Source organism: Mus caroli, unplaced genomic scaffold (genome assembly GCF_978045245.1).
Source record: "Mus caroli unplaced genomic scaffold, Mus_caroli_1 scaffold_10, whole genome shotgun sequence".
NCBI classification, from domain to species: Eukaryota; Metazoa; Chordata; class Mammalia; order Rodentia; family Muridae; genus Mus; species Mus caroli.
In genome coordinates this window covers 101,569,334-101,586,686 of record NW_028227265.1, presented here as the reverse complement: position 1 = coordinate 101,586,686, position 17,353 = coordinate 101,569,334, and positions in this window count along the sequence as shown.

Sequence of the window (17,353 nt, the reverse complement as noted above, 5' to 3'; positions counted from 1 at the left end):
ATCTTAGCTATTCTGACTGGTGTGAGGTGGAATCTCAGGGTTGTTTTGATTTGCATTTCCCTGATGATTAAAGGATGCTGAACTTTTTTTCAGGTGCTTCTCAGCCATTCAGTATTCCTCAGGTGAGAATTCTTTGTTTAGCTCCGAGCCCCTTTTTTTAAAGGGGTCATTTGATTTTCTGGAGTCCACCTTCTTGAGTTCTTTATATATATTGGATATTAGTCCCCTATCTGATTTAGGATAGGTAAAGATCCTTTCCCAATCTTTTGGTGGCCTTTTTGTCTTATTGACGGTATATTTTGCCTTAACAAAAGCTTTGCAATTTTATGAAGTCCCATCTCTCGATTCTCTATCTTACAACACAAGCCATTGCTGTTCTATTCAGGAATTTTTCCCCTGTGCCCATCTCTTTGAGGCTTTCCGCCACTTTCTCCTCTATAAGTTTCAGTGTCTCTGGTTTTATGTGGAGTTCCTTGATCCACTTAGATTTGACCTTAGTACAAGGAGATAGGAATGGATCAATTTGCATTCTTCTATGTCATAACCGCCAGTTAGAATATCTACCCTTGAAGAGACAGAATATTCTCTGGAAGCTGTTAAAGAGCATTTTTTAAAAAAAAATCATGAATTCAAGAAAAATACTAGAATCTAGAACCTGATTATGTTGTTACCTAAAGAATCCTTTAAGTGGAAATGGGTCTCCAACTAATCACAGCATACTATTAACAGGGTCTGTCCCTTACAAAGGCTCAGTCTCCACTCTGGAAAGGAAGCAGATTAATCACTTCACACTGTAAAATGATGGCAAGGCCTTAGTTGCTGACTCCAGTACAGAAAAGAAGACTTCTAGTGTTTTCAATTAGCCCTTAAACAAAATCACTTGTGTCATGACATCCCGGAAAAGCAGGAATGAAAATGGAACTCATTATTATCACAGCTCAGGAAAACCCCTGATCACACCTGCATAGCTTGGTGTCAACGCCACAAGATTTTTCTCCTTGTTTCATTACATTGCCGTGACAAACACAATGACCAAAAGCAATTTTGAGGAAGGAACAGTTTGTGTTGGCTTATGAGTTACAGTGTGTCATTGAGGGAAGTCAAGTCAGGCGCTCAGGGAGGAGCTTACAACAGGAAACTTCTCATGGAAAACCACTGCTTGAAGAAGACTGGAGCAATCTCATGGTTAGCTAGTTTTCTAATATAGTGCTACCCACAGAGAGCTGGGTCTGCTTATATCCATGAACAATCAAGATAACCCTCACAGATATAACCACAGGCCACTCTGATATAGACAGTTCCTTATTCAATTTTAGACTGTAACAATCTGACTGTCAAAACTAACTTGGTCCTATGCTTCTCGTTTACAGCATCATTTATGGCATAATTCTGATTCCTTCCTGCGACATTATATGATTATTCCAAAAACATTTATTCTCACATCTTGGAGTGATCATCTGATGGGGTTTGGCTACTACTTTTTAGAAATTAGGAAGCATTAATTATAAGTTCAGTGATGGTAATATGGAAGAGATTAATAAAGATACTTCTTATTTGATGGTAGGCAATGCTCAGTGCTTGGAGAATAGGAAGAAGGTGAGACAAAGAACTTGAAGAGTGCATTGTACATGCTTCTGTGAAGTTTTTCTCCTTTATCTCTCTTCCTGGGAACATAACTTTCACTGGAGTCAACTCTCCACCTCCTTAACGGAGTCTGACCCTACATGTCTAATGATTAATGACACATAAGCGCAGTATAGTTTACAAAGCCTTTGAACACTTAACATCCATGTTGCAATAACCCTGGAAAGCACTAGCTTGGAGCATATGCCACCTAAGCCCACACATATTACTTTTTTCTTTGAATGGGGAACTAAAACTTGAAGGATATCATCACACAATTCAATATATGGAAGATGTCTGTTCTGACGATATGTCTGACATGTAACCTCTCTTTCTTCTTAATATTTCTTGGCCCTTCCCAAACACCTACTCTTCTTAGAGAGCATTCTTCAGCAAGATGCAAGTCAGAAAGGAGGCAAGTCATCTCCCATCATGAGAACAACCGACCACATCAAGATATACTGCATACATGTATGAAATTGTAGAGGAACAAATAAGAGATCGTTTAGAGAAATCAAATAATAATCATATCTTTGGAGGTAAAAATAATTACTTTGTAGACAAAGAGAGGTGCTCTGTACTTTGGGCATTTTGCACTCCTACCACCCCTGTGAAAGATATAGAATGATGACTTCATATGTACCTGTTCTGGCCAAGTACAGAACTGCAAAATTGTGTGCTGTGGATCAGAGTTCGAAGGCACACCCTGGAGGAGTTGCTGATTCCAATCCTACAACATCTCCATGTTATTTGTTCAATTCCTTTGGTTTAAATTACCAAAGTATCCTTGGCTCCATTCCCATTTTGTTATTGTTGCTGTTGTTCTGTGTTTGTCCATCATGGTTGTCATCAAAAGCACAGAGCATTCAGAAACTAGCTCGGAAATACTTTCTACACTGAACAAAACAAATTGTTCAGCAGTGTGGAAACAGATGCTCATTTGCTTACTGAGAGCTCCTGAAAATAAGGTTCCTGTGCACTGTCATAGAGAGCGTGAACAGAGGGGGCAAGGAGTACCTGCTGACAGCCAATGAGGTCATTTCCATCCATCTGTGCAGGTGATGATGTGACGCCTGTGATGGTGGGAGACAGAAGTGTTGTCCATATGGCAGGCGGAGCACATGGGGACTAATCAGCACTGCAGAGAGAAGTAGAAACCAGACCCCCTCCATCACAGCTCTACACTGGTCACTCCGGATCACATGCACATGTACAGACACAGCCCCAAGGCATACTGGTCTGTGTACATGAACACACACACACACACACACACACACACACACTACCAATAATAACAACAATAGCCCCAATGTATGCAGGTATGTATGCATGAACACACACACACCAAGCAACAACACCAACAACTTGAAAGCACTATGCTAATTACAGCTAACAGGCTTCAGATTCTTAGATAGCACATGAGAGAAGCATGTCTTCTGTCTGGAACCTGGCAACTCTCCTCTCAGCTTACTTCCTTTGAAAGGATGCATTTTAACAATTTTACAGCCCATACAGAGACATCTGTATGGAACAGGTGGCTAGAAGCAGGTTGTGACCAATGCTGGCTGTCCACTAGGTAAAGGGTTATCAAGTCTCTAAGCATCTGGTAGGTGAGGGAAACTTGAAACACAGCAATGCCCAAGCTTCTCTAACTAAACCAGTGAATGAAACCGTAATCCTCCTGTGATCACTTACAGAAGAACATTTGTACGTTAGACTTCCTTCGTGATGCTTACTGCCATTGCCTGAGAGGTATTCTACAATTTGCTTTAGCTATTTAATTCTGCCTCAGTATAAATTGAGCAGCATTCCTGACGTTCATTAACACACACATATTCATTCATCTCTGTCCCCTTTTTGCTTCAGGAACCAACCTTGCATTGCGAAGATAAAAGAAGAAGAAGAAAAAAAGACGTACACAGAGCCCATAAAGACCCACTGATAGAGTGATAGATCTTCTTTAAACACTGGGGCATTACAGGGTTTTATGAAGCAGTAAAACTTTCTCCAGGCCTGAGAAGTGCAGGCTGACAGAAACCATTTTATCTATAAGGCATTAAAGTGCCACATCGGACAAGCATAATAGAAGGGAAAAATAATAATTTCAGGAACAGCAGCCAACTCCTCAAGCAGAAAGGAGCAGACCAAGAGATACCTAATGATCTTCAAGGATGCTGGGAAGAGGCTGGCCTGCGAGCTCCAGGGCTTTCCATCAGGACATCTTGTTCCCACTCCCTCACCTTCCACTTCATTGCAAAGCACTGTATAAAAAACAAGCAATTTCATACAGACTTTTCTGAAGTAAAAGTTCAGATACTACAAGAAAGAAGAGATCTTTCTCACCCATCCTACCTCATTGCTATCAACTGTAGCACCAACAAGGGTTCCCATGTGCACTTCCTGAGTGTCTGTGTGTTCAAAGCAAGGCCCTGTGCTAGGAGGTCTGTGCCCTTAGTATTGTGATCTTATGGGAAAGAGATTAGTTCGTTACAGAATTATCATGTTCCTGTGAAAGAAATAAAAGAAGGAGTTATAATACTTGGGTAGGAGGGAGGGATAAGGAGAAAGGAAACCCTAGATTGGGTGATCTGGGCACAGTGTTTTGAGAAGTAACAGGACACAGTGTACACAAAAGTTCATGTCCCTAGTCCTCAAGTCCTCACATCCCCACCGTCTGATTCATTTTGCTTCTGCATTTAGGTAATATGGCTTACTAACTGTTCCAGTTACCGAATTGTTTGTCCTATTTTAACAGACATGTATTCTGAATACTTTTAGTACATTGCAGAGTTCCAGCCATAATAGGTACCATTTCTGCTTCCATCTACTTTCCTACATTGCTTAATTTAAACATCCATCCTCTTTCCAGCTTTAGTAAAAGATCTGAAAAAAAAAAAGATTCTTGATTCTTACCCCATCAGTATGCCTTCTGTTCCTCAGAGCAGTTTATTGTCTTCATACCATCTTTGAGCCCTATATATGTTTTTCCTTGTTTTGGATGTTCTCAAGTAATCCCATCAGAAAGTGGCATCTCTAGTCTTCTCTCTGACTATGTAAAGTTGCTCTATTTGAACAAAGTAAGAGCATTCAACCCTTGCCACAGACTTAGCAACCCAGAGGGGCATCAATCATGCCTCCATGGAAAAAATAAGATCATATTCAAGACCGCCATTAAAGAACTATTTGTGTACTGCTTCAAATCTGTTTGGCTCCTTTGACACAAGGAATATGTGTGTTATCAGCTCAATTAGATTTAGAGATGTGAAGAAGATTAGGAAGACAGGACCAGGAATGTATCTGTGGCAGTATTTACAGAGACAATTCTGTAAATTGGTAGTATTTGATCATGAGGGTCCCACCTAATCAATGTCTTAATCGGCTGATAGATTCAATTTTTTGATAGAATGCTTGGAAAGTGGTGGAGCCACAGGGTGGGGCATGGTTGAAGGAAATGGGTCAGTAGGGAAACGGCTTTGTATTGTGTGTCTTGGCTCTGGTTCCTTCTTGTTCTCCTTTTCTACTTCCTGGCTGCCCTGTGCCCATAGCTGAGATATTCTACCTTGCCTCTGGCTCAAAACGGTGGATCCAGCTGAATCCAGAGAAGTCTTTCTTTCCTTTAAGTTATTCATGTCAGGTACTGAGCCACAGTGGCAATCTATATGACACTGATAGATTTAAGTCTGGATTAGGAAAGTGATTCCTCCGAACGTACCTTTAACATTTTCCTTCGAAAACTTAACCCCACAATATGAACTGAGCTCTAATTGCCTTGGAAAACGTATTTCCCCAATGACCAAACAGCAGCAAGGCTTGGAGTACAGAGTTGTCTATAGGCTGTGTTCACAGAGTCCTTTTTCTTGCTTCGTCGGATCTCTATCCTATCTCTAGCTTTCATTTCTCCTAAGATCTTTGTGCTTGTTTTCAAATCCTATTGGTTTCTCTTCTCCTAAAATGCTATTAGCATTATTAACCACTCTCCTCCTCTTCCTACTACTACGTTTTATCCTTTTTTTTTTTCTTTGAGTGCTGTGGCTAAAACCCAGGTCCTTAGTCTTTCGAAGCTACATTTACAGTGTTCCAAATTTCTTTTAGCACAATTGTGTATAGTTATGTAAATTCTGATCTGTACCTGGTGATTGAAGACCCAGACAATATATAAATGCCGTCCATACAGAACTCAAGTGGGTACATGTGAAATATTAAACTATTTTGGATAATATTAAAAATATATAATATATAACTATTTAATTTGTGTCCAATATGTATCCCTACTAATTTCCTCAATGCATTTCTTTGCATACTAGAGATAGTCTCCAAATATTATTTGACAAGCTTTAATATCATGCCTTCCATTAGTTTTGTTGATTTTTAAGCAAGACAGATACAATAATCTTACAAAAGACTTTTTTCTTGCTTAGAAATTATGACATGAATTAGTCTGTGTTTATTTAAGGAAAAACATACTTGATTGTTTCAAGTTTATTAGCTATAACATAACAACAGCCCATTCTGCTAAAACCCCAGGAGGAATTGTGTCAGAAGTATAGCATAGGTGGGTTATCTTAATCACGTGACAAACATTAACTTAAAATAGCCAGGGGTCACCAAATTAAATACATAGCTTTCACCTGTCCTAGTAATCAAGTAGACATTTAGATTGACTCATTCTTTTCTAAAGAGTCATTTCTGAAGTGTATGGGTTGTGATATTGCCAGACAGTGAGTATGATGTCTACCCACAGTAATTCCATCTCTGTCCCAATGTGGGGGTGGTCACCACAGATGGAAGTGTTGCCATGGTCCAGAAAACAATATTTTTTGATGCATTTGTTGATCTCTACATCGTTTAGCTGATTTTGCATTTTTTCACTTTGTGTTTTTCGTTTTTTACAAAGTCCATATATTTCTAATTATTCTATATCAGACATAGCACTGAGGAATATACACTCAAACACATTACATCACAAAATTAAAAGCGTCACATGCAAAGGTCAGGTTTGCACTCGGCATAAAATGTGGCTTACAATTTAGATTCAAGCTTCCCCCTTTCCTTGGCTTTCTTTGTCAGGTGAAAATGATGGCCTCACATTTCTTAATTGGCTATTTTACTTAATCATAAAAATAATGTCATGGTCTCTATGTGAATATTTGTTTACTCTGAAAAGAATCTAACATTTATTGAGCATATATTATATACAGATACCTCCCAATAGTCTATGTCATGCAAACTTTTTCCTTAAGCCTGTTATTTTAAATTAGTTTTACATATTTTACATATTTCTGGAGAGTAGAGATAATTCACTACATGTAAACAATGTGTACTGGTAACATCAGAGGAATTGTTCCATTTCCTCGCTTCTCTTTTCATAGGGACAGTCCCAATCATAACTTGTACTTTGGCCATGTGCTGGCTACCCTCTCTACCCTCTCTCTTTACCCTCTAGCTAGTCTTCTTCTTTCCCTCAGTTTCTCTTCTGATTTAGCTGCTGTAGTCACCATCTCCTAGGCAAACACACCGGAGAATTCTAAATGATGTGTAAAGTGAACATCTGTCTGCTCAGGCTGGGCATATCTGAATCCATTAATTTTTCATCCTCTCCCCAAATTAGGGGTCAGACATTCTCAATGTGTTAATGTCAGGGCATCCTCTGAACTGGATTTGCAGCTCTGGCTGGAGAAGAACATGAAGACCCATGGAAAGTTCACCACCCATTCTCATAGAGAAAAAGGAAATGGCATTTTAGAAGATGCTCTCTTCCAAAGGGATGGGAATAAAGAATAAGGTTGCTGCTGAGTGCACATAAAATACTCATCTTTTCTCATGTATGCCTGTTTAAACGAAGAGGGCTTAAAAGCTCTGTCTGGTATTGTGTTCCCAAATGTGGTAACTAATGACCTCTTGTGATTTTTCTTTCACCTTGTGTGAGAACAGCTTATCAAACGTTATCCTTTTTTTTTCCACTGTGAGTTTCTCAGCCTTTCATGCTTTGCTGCATCTTTTTGCTTTTTATTCCAGGAGAGGAATGCAATGGTCTAATGCTCCTAACGCCTCTTAACCATGCAGCTGGTTCAGATTTTCTTTTCTCTTCGTTTCTATCATTTGAGGTTAGGTACATGATCGGAAGGCACCTTAGACAAGGCAGATAACTATGACCTCTGTCCACGGCCTGCAGGAAGGAGCAAGCATTTGCTTTGGAAGGAGTGGAGTGGACCTTATACAAACACTGCAATCTTAGTCTATAGAAACGGACTATACTCAAAAACATTGCCTCGCTTAATTACCAATCTCATGGTGTGTTAAATATCTAAAAATAACTATCCATTGTCCTTCTTTGCTGAGAGTTGAAATCACAGCAGGAGGGCCATGAAGAGAGAAGATGTTTTTAAAACTTGGATAGTTTCCCAGGATTTTTTTTTTTTTTAAGATTCCTACTTTCCAAAAATACAAGGTAACTTCAATGATTTCCCAAGCTGTTATGAGGGTTGGAAAGAGCAAGTTGGCATATTTTCTGCCCCCTTAGGACACAGGGTTATCTGCCTTCCTTCCCAGGTTAGCAGCCCATGTAAGCATTTTGTTAACAGCAAGTCAGGTGTTCTAAACTCAGTAGCTATGAACATAAACCCTGTAGCTCAGGATTAGAAAATATGTTTTGGAGAGCCTGATTTTCTTGAAATATACCCATTATTAGAAACGGCTACTGTTTTGTGAAAACATTTCCTCTAACAACATTTCTTTTTAAAATAATATTGCCTGGTTCTTTTCCAGCTTTGTAAACTATGGCCAAGAGCAGCAGCCACGGTAATTGCAGTAGGCACTTCCAGCCCCGGGCTCTGTTTCTTTTAGTGTGTAGAGTAGCTGGCATCCTGATGTCAGCTGAAGTTTTCAGAATTTGCATTCTTTATTTCTATTCTTTTTATTTATGCATATTAATTGTACAGATCACTAGGTTTCACTATGACCTTTCTATACATGATTATATAGTCCTTTGATCATATATAACCCTCCCTATATCTTAATTACTACAGAATGACCATCTGTTTCTGAGATTTGAAAGCTTGAATGCAGGTATTGTTGGGTATAGGATTAATTTTCACAGTCATGTCTTACCTATGGATAGCAGCACTCTAAAGTTTACAAAACATTTTCCTATATGGCCTACATTCCTCTCAAATTCAGGTTGCACAAGATTAAGAGATGTGTGCAATCTGATTGAGGAGACAACATTAGAACACATTCAGTTTTATTTTTTCAGCTGAAGAGGTAGTATTTACCTAATACCCCACGGGGCATTGTGCAACATTTTACATGTATTGCCTTCTGTGAGCCTCAGAAATGAAATAGCCCATACTAAGTCACATGTTCAAACTCAGTTCTTCCCTCTGTCCTCTTCTATGAAGACACATGAAGTTTAGCTTCTAACAAGTATTACAAGTGAGAACAAAAATCTAGATTGCTGATAAGCAGCCTTGGATACGACAGTGTGCAACAGTGATGTGAGGTGGCCAGCAGAAAGAGCAGACAGAACTTTATGAACGTGGGCAATCTGCTAAACTCACAGCCCAGATTCTGATTCTTGGCCACATTATATGACCAGCTGCAAGCAAAATCCTGTCCAGATCTTTATGGCTTGCTTCCTGAGCTGTAGAAATGTGCTCCAGTTCCTGATCTGTAATGCAGTTGGATAGCAGTTTAGAACACTCAAAAAGGCTTCTGTTTGCTGACGTGCAGCCAGTGGCAGCTACTTGGTAGTTCTGGGTATGAATCATTTCTCTTGTTTTTGGGCATACAGGCAGAAATTTCTAGAATCAGACTCTGTCCCGCTTAAGAATGTATCAATTTTTTTCCCTACCTACTAATTTATGCAGAAAGGGATTCTTTGGGTTACAACGTAAACTCAACTTTTCCCAGTGTGAAATAATGTACATGTAAAAGCAGTTTCTATTTGTTGGAAAATAAGCATATACTCACTACAGTGAGGTCCTAAATATTATGACCTATGGAAGAGCAAGTTTACAAGATGTGCCTGGAGCCTTAAATGTTCATATTTTTTTCTCAGCAATATGCCCTATAGGAAAACATTACAAGAAACTGTGTTGTTCAAATAGATTTATGAACTCAGTTAAAAGTCACATACCATCACATAGTTTAATACCAAATTATAAAGATTTTGAATAATTGAGATGTCACTTCCACACTTTGAATAACACATATTTAAAGCACATAACTTACTGAGGTTTGATTTATGTTTCTACTGGGGCAGCACCAGAAAAATCAAGAAACAAAAGATTTCTCTCACCTCTCAGCTGTTTTATGCCTTTTGGAATCCATCCTTCATCTATCTCCATCCACAAGCAACTGCTGTCACTTTAAAGTATTTGGGGGGATGGCAAGATGGCTGATTGGTCAAAGAGCTTGCCACACAATCTTGATGACCTCAGTTTGATACTGGCAACTATACTGGAGTGAAAAACCCGATTTCTTATAGTATCCCTCTCACTTGTACATGCACAGTAGGACACATATACTTGCACTGGCATACAAACAAATCACACACACAGCATACCCATGTATACACACATATACATGCATGTGCACATGCATTAATAGCAAGACTATTGGACAAAGATAAAAAAGTATGAAATAAACAAAGTACTTTGAATTTTATATGAACTTAAGTAAGAAGAATTGATCATTACATGTCACTTTGTATTTTTGAAATTTTGAGATTAATTCATGAGGCATATGTCTATATTTTGTTTCTTTTTAATTGCTGAATGGTTCTAAATTGTAAGGAAATACTATATCTTGCTCTATTTATTTTATTGCAAATAAATATGTGGTTTATTTTAGGTCTGTATGGTTATAAATAAATTATAATAATTATTCATATACTAAAATGTTTCCTGGGTGGTATTTCCATTCTTTTTAGCAGATATCTAAGCAGAACAGTAGATACAACAAGTAGTAGTTATGTTTAACTCAATAAATGGACATTTTATCTACCTTAATTAACAATAATAAGTAAACCAAAGATGCTGTCTCCAAATGAGACACTGTATAATATTATTTAACTTAAAAGTGTCAATTCTCAGGATTTTGATGAAGTTCAACATGCCTTCATGATAAAAGACCTAAAGCAATTTGGAATTGATAGAACTTAACCTAAAATAATAAAGGCTTTAGAGGAAAAGTTTATTATCAACATTGTGCTAAGTAGAGTGGAACAAAACTCCCTCTAAAATCTGGGATGAGACAAAGATGCCCACTCTTCACATTATTACTCAATACATTACTTGACCTGTTAGCTGAAGTCATTTAGCGAAAGAAAGATATAAAAGAGGTGCAAATTGATGGTCAGATGACCCCTACCTAGAGAATGTATTGCTCTATGCTTAGAAGACCCTATGGACTCAACGGAAAACTCTTAGAGCTCATGAAACGATCAACAAAGACATAGGATACAAAATCAACAGAAAGAAATCAGTCGCTTTCTAGGTACTGAGAATGAACTTACTAAGAAAGAAATTGGAAAATATATCCCTTTCACCAGAGCCTGTAAAAACAACATACCTAGGAATAAACTTCACCAGTAAGTAAAAGATCTGAACAGGCAGGCTTGTGACTGAAGTATTAGCTATGAACTCACATTGATCTGCAAGTTGCAGCCAGAGAGGGAGGGCATCTGGGACTAGGATGGGCTTTTAAAACCTCAGAGACCACTCCTAGTAGCACACCACCTCCAACAAGGGCACACCTGTCCCGTCCAGCAGGACCTAGTTATTCCATGGGTTGAGGAGGACCAAGGCCTGCAAGAGAAGCAGGCAGAGGGAGGGGAGTGAGACCAAGCAAGGAGTTGTCAAGGTCTGTTTAATGAAGGCTAAGAGCCAGGTTATAAGCACACAGTGAGAGAAAATAGGGAGGGGTCAAGGGGGCATAATAAAATACAGAGAAAGGGATGGGCATCTGGGGCAGATGCTGATTATAGGCTTCTTGCAGCTTATCTTGGAATGTCGGCCCTAAAACTGTCCCGGGCGGCCTTCAAACATTCTGCAGTTTATCTTGGAGTTCTGACTAAACAGTCCCGGGCACCAAACGGAGACATGGAGGAGGTGAAGCTGCCTTAATCTAAGCAGTTCTAGGCGCCAAATGGAAACATAAAGGAGGGAGTGAAGCTGGCAGTGCCAGGCCCCAGGTGGAGACAATGAAGGAGGGGATGACATAATTCCCTTCAAAGGGTCAGCTGGATTTTTAGGGTGAGAGTTACTGCTGGACCTAGTTTCCCACAGTTTGGTCTCTCACACCCTTGATTTATAGGAAGACTACTATTTAAGTTCCATTAATAACTATTAAAGTTCTGTTAATAATGCGTCTTGTTGCTATGTTGAAAATGTTTTCCAACTGGATGAGTTCTCTAGTAGAGTCAGGGTCTTTAATGTATACAATCACTTGCAAAAAAGAATACTTGAATTTGCTTTTCTATGTGTGATTTTTGTTTGTTTGTTTTTTGTTTTTCTCTTATTTAGGTAAGACTTTAAGCAAAACCTTGAAAAGGAGTAGAGAGAGTTGGATATTTTTATTTTGCTCCTGAGGTTAGTGGGACTGCATCGTTTGTGTGTGTGTGTGTTTGTGTGAAATCTCACACAAACTCGGAAGAAGAGCTACAGGCAATTCATGGTTGCTGAAAGAGCAAGAAGTATTTTTTTTTCACCAGGAACAAGACTGCTGGCAGGTTAGCCAATCCCAAGAGGTCAGCCATATATGCCTATGTAACAAATATCATTAAAGAGAAAGATGCTGTGCATTTGGAGCATGGGAAGAATTAGAGTGAGAAGGGGCAGGGGCTGGTGGTGGTGAAGTAAAAACAATCCTTATATGCGAAATCCTAAAAAAAAAATCAATTAAAAATAGTAATAAAATGATACAAAATCAGACCAACAGAAATGGTTAAGAGAAAAACGTGGTAATATAAATGAGCAGATTCTTTTTTTTTTTTTTTTTTGCTTTGTTTTTGCCCTAAACAACATACAGTCATTGGTGAGAACTGAAGAGCCATGATCCATTAGAGAAAAAAAAAATCAGAAAGCAAATCATACCATGATTGTTGGTTAAAATGCTTACTTGGGACAAACACTGAGAATTAATATGCTAAAAGTATACTGCTTTCAGAGAGGGGATATGTTACTGCAATGATAATTTCTCCCAGATTGCTTTAGTGCAGTTACTAAGTTGGTTGTAGCTCACCCTAGGAAATAACCTACCCTGTGTGTAAGGTGAGTTAGAATCTGAGGAAAAAAGAGTCTGTCACCCAAGTCCCCGCCCCCACAACCCAACAACCAAAATAGCTTTCAATATAAGAATGATACAAGAATTTCCATTTCAGTAATGTTATCAAAGTGAAACATATAGCTTTTCCTGTAAAGGGAAAAGATGCTGACATCTGATAATCTCTGACTCCATGCTTGTTCTAGATGATTTGGAGAATGGATCCCATCTGAAAGAGCAATACAGAGCTATCGAACTGATCCTGAACTCACCCCAGAGGACAGTACCCTTGGACCCTAGAGCAACAGAGGAAATTGAATGTCTTTCCTGTCAAACATGTTATCCAAAAAGCTACACTAAAAGGTAAAATCTTGACACAGTGCTCAAAGGAGGATATGGGAATTCCTTTGATAAGTGTCAACAATACAGTATCCCTGAGTTCACAGCCTTGGACCTGTAGCTGGTGTAGTAAGGGGAGGTCTGCACACAGATGACATTTTATAGTTCAAATGACAAGCAAGTATCCAGCTTTATAGACATGACTAAAACATAGATTTGCAGTTGGCTGAACATATGGTAGATTTATGCATTTAACAAACATGATGATGGCTTAAGGAATACAGAAGATTTCTTTGTACTAAAATATGTTGAGTTGGGCCAGGTGGCACATGCACTCAGGACGCAGAGGGAGATGAGTCTCTGTGAGTTCGAGGCCAGCCTGGTCTACAGAGAAGATTCCAGGACAGATGGGGCTACACAGAAAAACCCTGTATTAAAAAAAAAATCTGTCTATCTGCCTGTCTGTCTGCCCTCTATCTATCTATCTATCTATCTATCTATCTATCTATCTATCTATCTATCTACCTATCATCTGTCTATCTTACAAAATAATGGGCTTCTTTATGTCATCTTGGTGTGTGCATGTCACCAAATGTGACCATAGCCACCAGCAGCTTTCTGACATATGCTTTAGGAATGAGGGTAGGAAATAGAAACAGCAAACAACATAGCAGGATATTAACAGTGTCCATTTCTACTGTTCTCTGCTTTTTAGTTATTTAGTTAGCCCAGACCAGACTGTGGAGCAGTGTATTTAAATGCCACATATTTTAAGGATGGGAATTTCAACTTTGTATTTACCATATTAACTTTTTTTTTTTTTTTTGTTACCTCACTCAGGATGATATCCTCCAGATCTATCCATTTGCCTAAGAATTTCATGAAGTCATTGTTTTTTTTTTATTACATATTTTCCTCAATTACATTTCCAATGCTATCCCAAAAGTCCCCCATAGCGCCCCCCACTTCCCTACCCTCCCATTCCCATTCTTTTGGCCCTGGCATTCCCCTATATTGGGGCATATAAAGTTTGCAAGTCCAATGGGCCTCTCTTTCCAGTGATGGCCGACTAGGCCATCTTTCGATACATATGCAGCTAGAGACAAGAGCTCCGGGGTACTGGTTAGTTCATCATGTTGTTCCAACTATAGGGTTGCAGATCCCTTTAGCTCCTTGGGTACTTTCTCTAGCTTCTCTTAATATCAATGGACTCAACTCCCTGATAAAAAGACATAGAATAACAAACTGGCTACACAAACAAGACCCAACATTTTGCTGCTTACAGGAAACTCATCTCAGAGAAAAAGATAGACACTACCTCAGAATGAAAGGCTGGAAAACAATTTTCCAAGCAAATGGTATGAAGAAACAAGCTGGAGTAGCCATTCTAATATCTGATAAGATTGACTTCCAACCCAAAGTCATTAAAAAAGACAGGGAGGGACACTTCATACTCATCAAAGGTAAAATCCTCCAAGAGGAACTATCAATCCTGAATATCTATGCTCCAAATACAAAGGCAGCCACATTCATTAAAGAAACTTTAGTAAATCTCAAAGCACACATTGCACCTCATACAATAATAGTGGGAGACTTCAACACACCACTTTCACCAATGGACAGATCATGGAAACAGAAACTAAACAGGGACACAGTGAAACTAACAGAAGTTATGGATCAAATGGATCTGGCAGATATCTACAGAACATTTTACCCCAAAACAAAAGGATACACCTTCTTCTCAGCACCTCATGGTACCTTCTCCAAAATTGACCACGTAATTGGGCACAAAACAGGACTCAACAGATACAAAAACATTGAAATTGTCCCATGCATCCTATCAGATCACCATGGACTAAGGCTGATCATCAATAACAAAATAAATAATAGAAAGCCAACATTCACGTGGAAACTGAACAACACTCTTCTCAATGATACCTTGGTCAAGGAAGGAATAAAGAAAGAAATCAAGGACTTTTTAGAGTTCAATGAAAATGAAGCCATAACATATTAACTTTTAAACTATCAGTTCTGGGAAGTTAGAGTGACCACACATGTGACAGGCAACCTGAACCTTTATTGTGTGGCTCGTTGTTCTCGCCTGCTATTCTCACACATGGAGATAGCCATTTGTAGCTGTCTATCTCTTGGTTACCACTCCCAGATATCCCCTTGGTGGATCTCAAGAACCATCTCTAGCAGGCTCTCTGTTCATCTCTGCAGGTCTGAGTTGCAGCTGGGTGCTATGTAGGCTGCATCTGTGCTTTCTGTGGATGAGTCAGTTCTTTTCTCTGGAGGCAGCAGTCCCTGATGGTGTGGACGTTCCCACTGCTGTTAATCTTTGGAACTCCAATGGAGAGAATATAGAAATCTAACTACACACTAAGTGGCCAGGAAGACACTCAGAGAAAGGCAAAGAATGCCCTCATTTCTAGATAGCAAAGTAACTGTATCACCCTTCTTCAAGGTACTCACCCTGCTTCAGGTGCTGTGGGTCAGGCTGATCAGGAGACATAATGGACTATCTCCCATTACACGTATGCAATTCATCAGAAAATAGAACTATAGCAAAAGCCTTATATAAGGAGGTGCTCATGTTGCCTGAAGCCAAAGAGGTGGAAATTTGTGTGAGTGTCGATGGAAGAGGAAAGTGTGGGAATTAGTCATGTGACAGATTTAGAGATCACTTCTCCCAATTTACTAGGTCCAGCTCTTGACTTGTAACCATGGCGAAGAAAATATGAACACAGGGCAGGGAGTCTATCCTGATGGTAGGACATAGACTTTAACCATTCCCTACAACACATCACGTGAACAATAAAACAGCAAGTACATTGCTGATGAAAGTCTAAGTAGGTTTGAGATAAACAAGAGGCAGCCCTGATGACCACTTTTGTTGAAGTCCCACACAAATTTTTCTTGAATCTGTTGTAGTGAGCACATCCTTCCTATGTGTGCCATAAACTCCTGGCTCATCTGGTCTGAGGATCATTTACTGAGAAGGGGCCAGACTATTTAGTATCCTAACCTATGGCTGGATTTGAAGAGAAGAGAACTAGAGAAAAAGGTCAAAGCTGTGCCCAGAGATGCATTGTTCATGAGGGTGAGGTCTGGAGTCAGCCTTTGCTTCCCCAGTCAATTTAAACTTCAGTCTTGGTTATCAAGTTGATTGGATCTGGAATCAAGCAATCGAGAGGCTTGTCGGGTGAGGATGCTTTAGGTAGTTTCTTGAGGAGCTGGCTGAACAGGGAAGACATCTCACAGAGGCCCCGGGTAGAGGTACTTGGTTATAAGGAGGTTGGAGGGAAAAACTTTTACCTTTTCCTGACCACCTCCACCTCTTGTTGGCCAGTGAGCTTACTCTGTTGGTGCTTTAGTCTGAAGTTTCCTGCTGAGATAGGGCTCCAGATTCCTGGTCTTTCAGTGTGGACTGAAGACCAGTGGCTTCCCAGGGATTCTCTAGACCTACAGTAACAGATTGAAGTCCCCCAAGGAACCCCACTCCATGAACTGAGAAACTACTGGGTTCCCAGCCTTCCCAGTGTTCAGCCAGCCATTGTTGGACTATCCACTGTAAGCCAAGCTAATAAGTACTCTTTACAACCTACATCAATCTATCAGTTCTGTTTCTCTGGAGAATCCTTGTGAATAAAGTTTTGAAAGTGTTTCCTGGGGAAGAGGCGTTAGACTCTTTTTTTTTTTTTTTTTTTTTTTCATGGCTACAAGGTGTGAGCTTCTTCCTCTCATTGCTCAGGCCTGCTACAATAAACTGGCAGCTCCTAAACATGGAGCCCCAAGAATATTCCTCCCTTTGTTTGTAAATGTCATGTTCTTTCTCACGTGCTTACCCAATGGCCATGGAAGAAACCCTCTACTGAAGGCCTTCTTTACTGAGTATACATATATGTGTCTGAGTCACTCCCTTCTCTCCTCCACTAATACCTTCATGAAAGTTGGCATGACTGAATGCATTTCTGCTGTACCCTCAGTGCACTTACAGGATAACGCCTGGGTGACTCATCACTTGCTTCTGTCTTTGCACTATATCAAGCCCCACAGCGATCAGATCCTTAAAGAACCTGAGAAATTCATCAGCAAGACAGTTTTAGCATAGTATGGTCAGGTATAC